Source organism: Marmota marmota, unplaced genomic scaffold (genome assembly GCF_001458135.2).
Source record: "Marmota marmota marmota unplaced genomic scaffold, marMar, whole genome shotgun sequence".
Taxonomy (NCBI): domain Eukaryota; kingdom Metazoa; phylum Chordata; class Mammalia; order Rodentia; family Sciuridae; genus Marmota; species Marmota marmota.
In genome coordinates this window covers 45,750,026-45,760,759 of record NW_025999853.1, presented here as the reverse complement: position 1 = coordinate 45,760,759, position 10,734 = coordinate 45,750,026, and the positions used below count along the sequence as shown (strand labels likewise).

At 31.7% G+C, this 10,734-nt stretch overlaps 1 pseudogene; it reads right to left on the bottom strand.

The window, feature by feature from the left end:
- Nucleotides 1–3,105: 3,105 nt before the first annotated feature.
- LOC107139825 lies at nt 3,106–4,555 on the bottom strand (annotated as a pseudogene).
- Between the last annotated feature and the right edge of the window lie 6,179 nt (nt 4,556–10,734).

The following is a 10,734-nucleotide window of genomic DNA, read 5'->3' as shown; positions in this document are numbered from 1 at the left end:
ACTCATACATAATTTCCACATGAGATCTTATATGAATAAGTGAGTTGCAGAAATCTTGCCAACACCTATTTCAAACAATTTGTGTTGTTCAAATTTTATTAGGAGTGTTTTCCAATTCTTTAAGCAACGTTTTTACATAATTTTATCTCAAGGAGTCAACATTCTTATCTCCCTTGGTGACTATAAGAAGCAAACACATTCTTATATAATTATAAAGAGCACTTATAATGCAAATACCCTGTGACTAGAGTTAAAAGAGTGAATTTACCTTAAGAGGGAAATAGTTTATAAAACAACTTTTTTGGAGAGACCAGAATAATAGTAATTTTAAAGAGTGTACATTTAGTAAAAGATTTTTGCTCATTTGTCATTTATTTTGTATTAGAACTAGTATTACATTTATTCTCATTGCTATGTGTCACTTGTATGTTCAAAGAGTGATGATGTATTCTACTCACTTTTCCCTTCACCTTGCATAAAGTCAATTAACCAATGTAAAATAGGCATATGTAAACTTTTTTTCTACCATCCTAAAATTCACTTACTAAAGGAAGAAATTGTTTTGGAAAAGTCATTAGGATAGCATAATTACTCCTGATATGATTATGGCTCTCTTAAACCTGTGACAGTTTCATCACTTAGGCCATTGATTGCAAGAAACCACTTCTAGTATAAAACAAAGCTACATTTTCAATGGATATTGGAAATGATGTCAAGGAAAGCCACCCCTCTAAGCATCACATCTAACCTTCAATACCTCATTATTGACCAGATACTGGCTCATTCGTTCAAATTATTTAATTGAACCATTCAAGTCAAGGCATAAAGTAGACAAATTAATTTAGTGATTGTCAATAGGCTGAGAATCCCTGTGGATCTCTTGAAACTTTCTGAATATTTTGCAATAGTGTTCAGTTGACCCATTTTACAAACTCATTATTTGAGTAAATATTTCCTTACTTTGCTTTAAGTTTTGCTTCCAAGAACCATTTGTGTGTTGCTAGTTTAAATTTTCATGATTTTAATGTTGAACAGTTTTTGCTTTTGTGATCATATCTGGAAGAATTCATCTTGTGAAATATCTTTTGGATTTATTATTTAGTAGTGTGGATGCAGTTATGTCTTATTAGTCAATGCTTTTTAAAATACTCAATTCAATCTTGATGTCAAAATTTGGGGGAATACATAGGACAGTGAAATCATCTTCATTTGGAAAATTTGAATAAATATTTTTGTTCTGCCTCTAATTGAAAGATTGGCAGGATGTTTTCTAAGTCTCCAGTTATAAAAGGCATAATCTTCTCAACTGAAATAGATTTGTGATCTAAGTCACATTGGAAGTAGAAGACATAGTTTATACTCTCAGTGCTTCTGTTACTATAATTTTCAAGGAAATTTTCTCAACTTTTCTTCAAAACTTCTTGACTTTGTTTCTAAACAAATAAAAGTTTTAAACAACTATTTTTCATTGAGAAGAAAATGTTTAGAAAAGCACTATATTGAAGGTAAATAATTAATCATAGTTTTCTCATATTGCATTTTAATTTGACTTTTTACTCTCAGAATCATAAGTGATATGATCTGTAGGTCTGAATATTTAATAATTTCCTAAGAATATTTCTTGAAGCATTTTAAGTAATGTATATATACACTATATTTGAGAAAGTTCTTTGAATTTTGGTGAAATGATCTACCAAATTAATTGCCTAAATTAAAAACTGAAAAATTTAAAAAAAATCTATATATTTAAACTACCATAATAAAAAAGAGAATTAGAGAAAATAAGTAGAATCAAGAATGGTCTAATTTTAAGGATGTTTAACTCAGTGAGTTGTAAATTATATTTATTTAAAAAAATAGATATCATATTCTAGTTTTACATAAAATGTCAGTAAGTGCAACTAAAACTAGTGATGGAAAGTAGGTGATTTCTTGCAGAGTTGGAGCAGGGAGATTCAAAGAGAACAGAGATCACAAGGGAGCATTGCCGCAGTCCAGCTGCAGCAAAATAACCTTGGGGGTGACGAACAATTTGTGTAGATTGATACAGCAGGAGTAGGAGCCGTTTATTCTAGGACAGCAGAGGTATTTATACATTCCACACAGCTTATCTTAATTAGCATAAACTAGATACATCAGTCAACCAATAAGGAATCTCCACACTTAATGGCTCACTGGCATTACTTCACAAACCACTCCCTCTGGCAAAATGCCAAGCGCCATCCAGACATGTTTACAGACCTTAACAGAGCATGAGGAAATTTGACAGGGTAAAGTACTTGTTTAAAATGCATATCGTGGTTGGAGTTTTGCAAGTGTTTATATATGTACACATTAAACTTTATAAAATGCATACACAATTGTATACAACATATCTCAATAAAGCTGGAAAAATATAGCAAACCAGTGTACTAAAGAATCCAATTCTGTAATCTAATTATAATTTATAACTCAATATTTAATGAAAAAAATCATAGTATATATTAGTCTAGCTACAAAAGACTTATAAACCCATTTAACCAAATTGATCTAATCGAAATACTAAGAACATTTCACTTGCAAATGTACATGCCTGGGAATTGTAGTTCAGTGGCAGAGTTCATGCTTAGTGTGCACAAGACCCTAGGTTAGCTTCTCAACCCTCAAAATAAATAAGTAAATACATTTTAAATAATTACTAATGATGGGTGTATACATCTCTATTCCTTGCCACTTGAGAGGCTGAGCCTCTCATTTTGAAGTTAGGTTGGACAACATAGTAAATGTCCCTCTCAAAAAGAAAAAAAAAATGCTACAGAATGCATCTTTAACTGCACAAATCATTTATAAAAAAATGATCATATATTGACCCAGATGATTACAATGGGAATTCTTTCAATTCTTTTTCTCATTAAACTTTTGTTTTAATGGATCTCAAATTCTGTGGCAGATTTTTGTCAAGTTGTTTTCATTAAAAAGTACTGATTTTAAAAACTAATAACCTAAAACTGCCACACACAAAAAAACAAATGGTCCCCAAAATATTATCCTTTACTTCTGAGGGTTTTATGATTCATTATTATCAATTAACCAGTTTTTACTATTAAAATTAAGTGGACAATTGAGATAAACTGTTCTGAGACTGTTCTGAGACTTTTCTTCTACCAGATTGTGGTGGTAGGTGTTAGGAATAATATTCATTCAGCCTTCTGAGCTTTCTGGGCAGACTTGGTGACCTTGACAGCTCTACCAGCCTTCTTTTCCACTGCTTTGATGACACCCACAGAACTCTCTGTGCGTGTCATATCGTGAACAACAAAATTACCCAGAGGAGGACAGTCCAAGAAGCTCTCAACACACATGGGCTTTCCTGCAAACATATCAACAATGGCAGCATCGCCAGATTTCAAGACTTTAGGACCATCTTCCATCTTCTTACCAGTATGGTAATCTATCTTTTCTTTCAGCTCAGCAAAACTGCAAGCAATGTGAGCTGTGTGACAATCCAGTGCAGGGGCATAGCCAGCACTGATTTGGCCTGGATGGTTCAGTATAAACACCTGAGCAGTGAAACAAGCTGCTTCCAGTTATTTTTGCTGTCACCAGCAACATTGCCACAATGAACATCTTTGAGAGACAGGTTCTTGACATTGAAGCTGACACTGTCTCTGGGAAGAGCTTCACTTAGAGCTTCATGCTACATTTTAATAGACTTTACTTCAATTGTGACATTGACTGGAACAAATGTGACCACCATGACAGGCTTGGTAATACCAGTCTCCACTTGGCCCAAAGGGACAGTACCAAAATCACCAATCTTGTAGACATCCTGAAAGGGTAGATGCAAAGGCTTGTCAATTGGACGAGTTGGTGGCAGGATGCAATCTAAAGCTTCAAGCAGTGTGGTTCCACTGGCACTGCCATCTTTACATGTGACTTTTCCTCCCTCAAACCAAGGTTTATTAACATCTGGCTCCAACATGTCACCATTCTAACCAGAAATCGGCACATATGTTACTTTGTCAGGGCTGTAGCCAATTTTCTTAACCTAGGTGCTGATTTCCTTAATGATTTCCTCACATCTTTTCTGACTATAGAGTGGCTCAGTGAAAACCATTTTTGTTAACAGCAACAGTAAGTTGTTTCCCACCCACTATGTAAATCAGCAAGGCATACTCATGCTTCTTCTCTTTCTGGGAGATACCAGCTTCAAATTTACCAACACCAGTAGCAAAAATTAGAACAGCACAGCCTGAGATGTGTCCTATAATCATGTTTTTGATAAACTCTCTTTGTCCTGGGGTATCAATGATAGTCACATAATTGCTGGCTTCAAATTTCCACAGGAAGATATCAATGGAGACACCACATTCACACTCAGCTTTCAGTTTATCCAAAACCCAGGCATGAATGAAGGAGCCTTTTCCCATCTCAGCAGTTTCCTTCTCAAATTTTTCAATGGTTCTTTTGTCAGTCCACCACATTTGTAGAACAGATGGCCAGTAAAGGAGAACTTACCCACATCTATGTGTCCGATGACAACAACAATGTCGATGTGAGTTTTTTCCTTTCCCATTTTGGATATAAGTTGGTGGTGGTTTTCAAGACACCTGCGTTCTGGTGGCAAACCCACTGCAAAAAACTCTATTAATTTAAGATGTATGTTACATCAATTTACATAAATTCTTTTGTAGCATAGAATGAATATATTCCAACTACCGTCATATGTAATAATGGGTTCATATTATAAGAAATGCATTATTAGGTGATTTCATTGTAATGTATGAACACTGTACAGTATATTTACACAATCCTATATTTTACAGGTCAATGACTTGAACATGGCCTATTGATGTAATCAAAAGTTTTTATAAACATGAGGTACACAAGGCTGGTGACACTTTAACATGACATACTCTTTTACAGTAGATGTTCTATAAGTAGAAGAATAAAATAAAAGTAAAAGTATAGAAAATATATAAACAAGTTGCATCAGTTTATCATTATCAAGTGTTATATATTTTTCATTTGTATGTGTTATACTTATATGTGACTGGAAGCACAGTAGGCATTTGTATAACAATATTATTAAAAGCACATTATTAATGCATTGTCCTATGATATTAAAATGGCAATGACATTATCAGGTTGTAGGAATTTCTCAGTTCCATTATAATATCATGGGACTATTGTCATATATACTGTCCTTCAGTGAATGAAACATCTTAGGGGGCATGACCATGTTTTCAGAAGCAAGTCTAACCTTAATTTAAAATCTAACAATATTAACATAGACGATTATTATAGACCAATTTTTCATGATCATCATTGCAAAAATCTTACTAAAAAGTAGCATTATCAAAACAAATTGGGGAATTCAATAGGTGTTTGATCAGGTATCATTTGCAAAGTGAATTATATTCAAAATCATATCCATTTTATTCACCACATTAACAATAAAAAAAGATGAACATTTTTGTTTGCATCTTGATAGATTCAGGAAAGATATTTGAGATTTTTGGGGTACTCATTTGAAGTTAAGAAAATAACAAGCAAACAAAAAGGAAATATTCTTAATATGATTTGAAAAATACAGCCAAACCCAAAAACATATATTGCAAGGATTTATCGACAGCTTTTCTCTTGGAATCAGGAGTAAAAATATCTTCATATAAACAATTTCATACAATATTGAACAGGAGGTCTCCAACTATGGAATAAGGATTTAAAAATCGTTGTGAGTCTAAAATTCAGAAAAGAAAGAAAATATCATATTTTAGAGATGAAATATTATTGTATATAGTATTTACATATTCAGAGAAATATCAACTAAACATGATAAATGTTTTTATATCTATACATTACAAATATAAAATATTATTAAGAGTAGTTAGCAGAATTATATATAGACATCATGTGCTGATAAGCTAATTGTAATCTGAAATTTTCATATCAAAATGCATTAAAGCCACCTAACCTGTGAATATGTTATAGCTTAGCAATATAGTGCACCTTATGGTACAGGTTTTTTACCCTTGTGATCCCATGACTAACTGGAAGCTACTGCTTACTGCCACTGCCCAGCATGGTGAGTGAGATAGTGTATGTCACATGTTTCTAGTCATGATCATAATTTAAATTTCAAAGTACAGTTTGTACTGAAATATATCATTTTTTCCTTTTGTCTCCCCGCCCCTTTGTGCTAGGTATTTTGGCCAGGGGTACTTTATCACTGAGATATATTCCCAGTCCTTTCATTAATTTTATTTTGAGACAGGTATTGCTAAGTTGCTGAACCTATCCTAGAATTTGCAATTCTCCTGTCTTGCTGGGATTACAGGCATATGCCATCACACTGGCTTTGAATGTTTATCATTTCTGTAGCATCATAAAGTTAAAAAATTCTAAGTCAAAGCATTTTTAAATAAAGAACCATATTTATTTCTCTTGAATGAGAAAATTCCATAATTTAAAGATGACATCGAATGTACTGATCATCACTGTATTCTTCAATGGAAACCACAGTGAAGAACAACATAGAACAGAGTATCTAGGTGCCACTTTCATCAAAGAATGTCCTCAGTAGCAAAATGAGACATACACACAAAGCACAAAGAATGCCCAAGAGTGATGTAATCTCCAGGTAAAACATTTGTATGTTTGTTGACATTACCAGGTGTAGTAGTTAACTTTTTTCATGAAGAACAAATTTAATCTGAAAACAAAAGTAACAGACAAACTAAGGCTATTCATGCTTGTGTATTTCTTATTTTCTCAAACATGAATGAAGTAAGTCTGTAAACACAAGGAAAGTAACTCACAGTATGTATTGCCAAGATGAAATTCAAGTTTTCAAGTAAAACTTGAAATTTTAGAATATGTATTTGCTACAAGTATCATGACAGTGTTCCAACATTTATAGACTCTTTTTATGAAGTTGAATTCAATATCAAATATTGTGCTTAATTATATGCATTTATGTATACAGTGCGATGCTCTTATAAATGTGTAATGATTAAATCAAATATTAACATTCATCTCATATACTTATTTTTTGTGTTGATAATGTTTGAAATTTACTCTTTTATCAATTTCAAATATACTTATTATTATTAACTAGTATTACCACACTGTACAATATAGTTTGTACATTGTTTAATGCAATTTTCAATATTTGAAATATCTACATAATTTTTGAATCAATATTTCCAAATAAGCAATGCATGCATGCTGTTACAGCATTACACTTAGTCATTCAATATTTAAGGCAAACTAAAGAAATTTAACTTAATAAAGTATGAACAGTTTATTGGTATGGTTTCAAATCCCAGGTTGCAATTTATATTTAAGAAACTACTACTTGTCAGGTTTGATGTAGTGAAAAAGAATAGTCATCACTATCTGAAAACATATTAAAATATCCCTCTATTTTCCAACTACATAACTCCATGAAGTTGAATTTTCTGCATATACTTAGTCGGGGCTATATATTCAATAAATTGAGTAGAAAGGAAGATATAATAACCAACAATCTTTTATTAAGACAGACAGTAAGATAATTACATAACTGTAAAAGCAGCAATACTTTTTAAACTTCAATTTGAAAATATATAATTTTTTAAAATAAATGTCAATATTTTGAGTAATCTCATTGTACTTAACATTAAATTAGTATTTAATGAATTAATAATATATGTGCATAAAACTTAACATATTTGTTATGATTTGTAGCATTGTAAATATGCATTCATGTAAAATACATGGGTAAAATACCTACAAACACAAATATAAGTTTATTTGGGATCTTCAAGAATTTTAAGAGTGTTAGGTGGCCCTGAAACCAAAGTATTTGAGAACTGTTAGTATAAGAAACCTTGGAATTTTTTTGCTATGAGTTTCCATTAACCATAATTCTTAAGAGTGGCAAATACAAGAGTAAATGATGATAATCACTTAAAAATTTCTTTGGCAATGAAAGTTTATAATACTTCCTATCATATAAATTTTTATATATCATAATATTATACTTTATGTGCCTTTAGAAAATCATATATTTTTAGCTTCTTTTTGCTCTTCACATGTAAGATTCTTTTTCTGTAGAAAAAAATATGTGATAACAAAGTTTCATGGTATTTAAAAGCACAATTTAAAGCTGCTATGAACTCATCAATTATTTGTATATAAAAATTGGTTAAAGTGTCAGGCTCTCATGAAATATTTAAGACTGTGTAGATTCCATTCTTCTATTAAGAAAAAAAAAGGCATGTAGTCCTGTTTTGGTAGATGTAAACAAATGAGAATATTATTAACTATTTTACAGAATATTGGTTTTACAATAAACAAAACTATATAATGTAGTTTTCCCTTTAAAAGTCTTTAATTAAATGATACAACATTTAGTTTCAATGCAATGTCAAAGTAAAGTCCTTTGGATTCTTAATACAATGGTAATTTGATAAATTTTTATGTCATTAACTCAATGAAATCTTGTCAAAGATGGTATAAAATTGACATTGTACTTACTACTGACATTACTGAGAATAAAATTATTAATAATAAAATTAATAATATTTATTTTATCAAGAGATATCAATATTTTAACATATTCAAATCTAACCCTTCATCATCCAATAAAGACAATTAATACTAGCCTCAGGAAGAGTATCTCCTTTTTAAATGTGGTTTCCAAAAAAACACAATTCTATCATCTCAGTATTTAAGTACATAAAGCAAGCCAACATGGAATAGCACCTTAAATTTTTGTACAATTGTAGTAAGATGCCTAACAAAAAACTCAAACATTATCTATTTACTTACACAACTTTTGGAATAGAATATAAGCACTCCATTTTATTGTACATTTTTTAAAATTTAAATTGAAGGTTTGTGGCAATCCTCTGTCAAGCATGTCTATCTTATATATAATGTAGTTTTCAATTTTGCAACATTTTATGCTCACTTTTTGTCTCAGTGTTCCAGTCTGATAACTTTGTATCATTCAAACTTTTTACTTATTATATTATATCTGTTATGGTGATCTATGTTCACTGATCTTGGATATAACTACTATAAATTTTGGGGGCACCATAAACTATGTGAAGAAAATGAACTTATTCAATTCGTTTTCTAGCTTAAAAAGTGGAATGAACAACTTTAGAAGGCCATTGATATATCTATCTTTGACTGTTATATTCTACCTCTTACAGCCCATTCTGATTTCTAGGTAATTTAAATCAGGGATTAGAAATCTATACCCCATAACACTGCTATCAGTTGAATTGTGTCCCCCTAAAACTGTGTTTAAGCTCTGCCCTCTTGTGACCACCATCAATTCTGTTTGTGAATGTGGCCTTATTTGGGAACATAATATCAAGTTTACTCTATACTGGATTAGAATGGGCTCTAATAAAATATGAGTAGATATTTTTAAAAGATGAGAAGAATTATAATAGAGATAGATACTGTAGAATGTCATGGAATGATGAAAGTAAAGATTGAAATGATAAATGAACATGAAAAGAAATACCAAGAAGCTGGTGGCCACTAGAATCTCCTCTATAGAGCCCAGAAGGAGCCAACCCTGAAAACATTTTGATTTTTGTTTCAAATAACTTTTTCACTGCTATAACTAACAGACAAACCAGAACAATTTTAGAGACAAGTTTAGTTGAGGGCTCACATTTTAGAGGTCCAAACGCAGCTGGCTCCATTCTCCAGGGCTCTGGGTGAGGTAGAACATCATTACAGAAGAGAATGACAGAAGAAAGAAGCTCACATGATGATCAGAAGCAGAAAGAGACACTCTATACACTAGATATAAAATATATACCCCTAAGGCAGCCCCCAGTGACTTACCTCCTCTAGCCACACCCTACCTGCCCTCAGTTTCCATTGAATTAATCTCATCAGGGGAATAATTCACTGATTGTGCAAAGGTCTCAAAACCCAATCATTTATCCTCTAAACTCTCTAGCATTGTCTCACACATGAACTTTTGGGTTCACCACACATCTAAACCATAATAATTCTAAGCCTTTAGTCTCCAGAACAATGAAAGAATAATTTCCATATTTTAAGACACTGAGTTTATGGATTTGTCTTGGTAACACTAGAAAACTAACACAGAGCTAAATTTAACCCACCAATTGGTTTTTTAAAAAATAACATTTTATTGTAATGATAGTCACAGTCATTCTCCTATGTGTTGCCCATAGTCAATTTCATGCTAAAATGGTGGAGTTGAATAGTTGCTACAGGGAGCCTATGGCCAGCAAATCTTAAAACACTGACCATGTGGCCCTTTAGAGAAAGAGTTCACTGACCTGGATTCAAAATGCACAGAGATATTTTTTGTATGTATTTGGAACTGGCAGGTTGGTCAGTGAGTGCTCCCTGTAATATATAGGGTGCATTACATACATGTGTGGGCTTATGTGTTTATGCATATATGTACATATTCATATATATAACTTACAAACACACATAGGTATATTTCAAATTATTTCCAATGGTTATGTCTGAGAAAAAAATAACATGATATATTTTCATTTTCTTTTCAGTAAACATTATAATGATAATTCATCACTGGAATTGATATGTTTATCAATAAAGTAATTCATGTAGCAGTTAAATGATTTGCTTAGATCCTACATAGATTCTAAGATAAATTAATAGTATTTCTCCACATTATACACATTCAAATCATAGTCCTTTTCCCTAGGACACTTTGAAGTAGATTATTTGGATTTCTATATC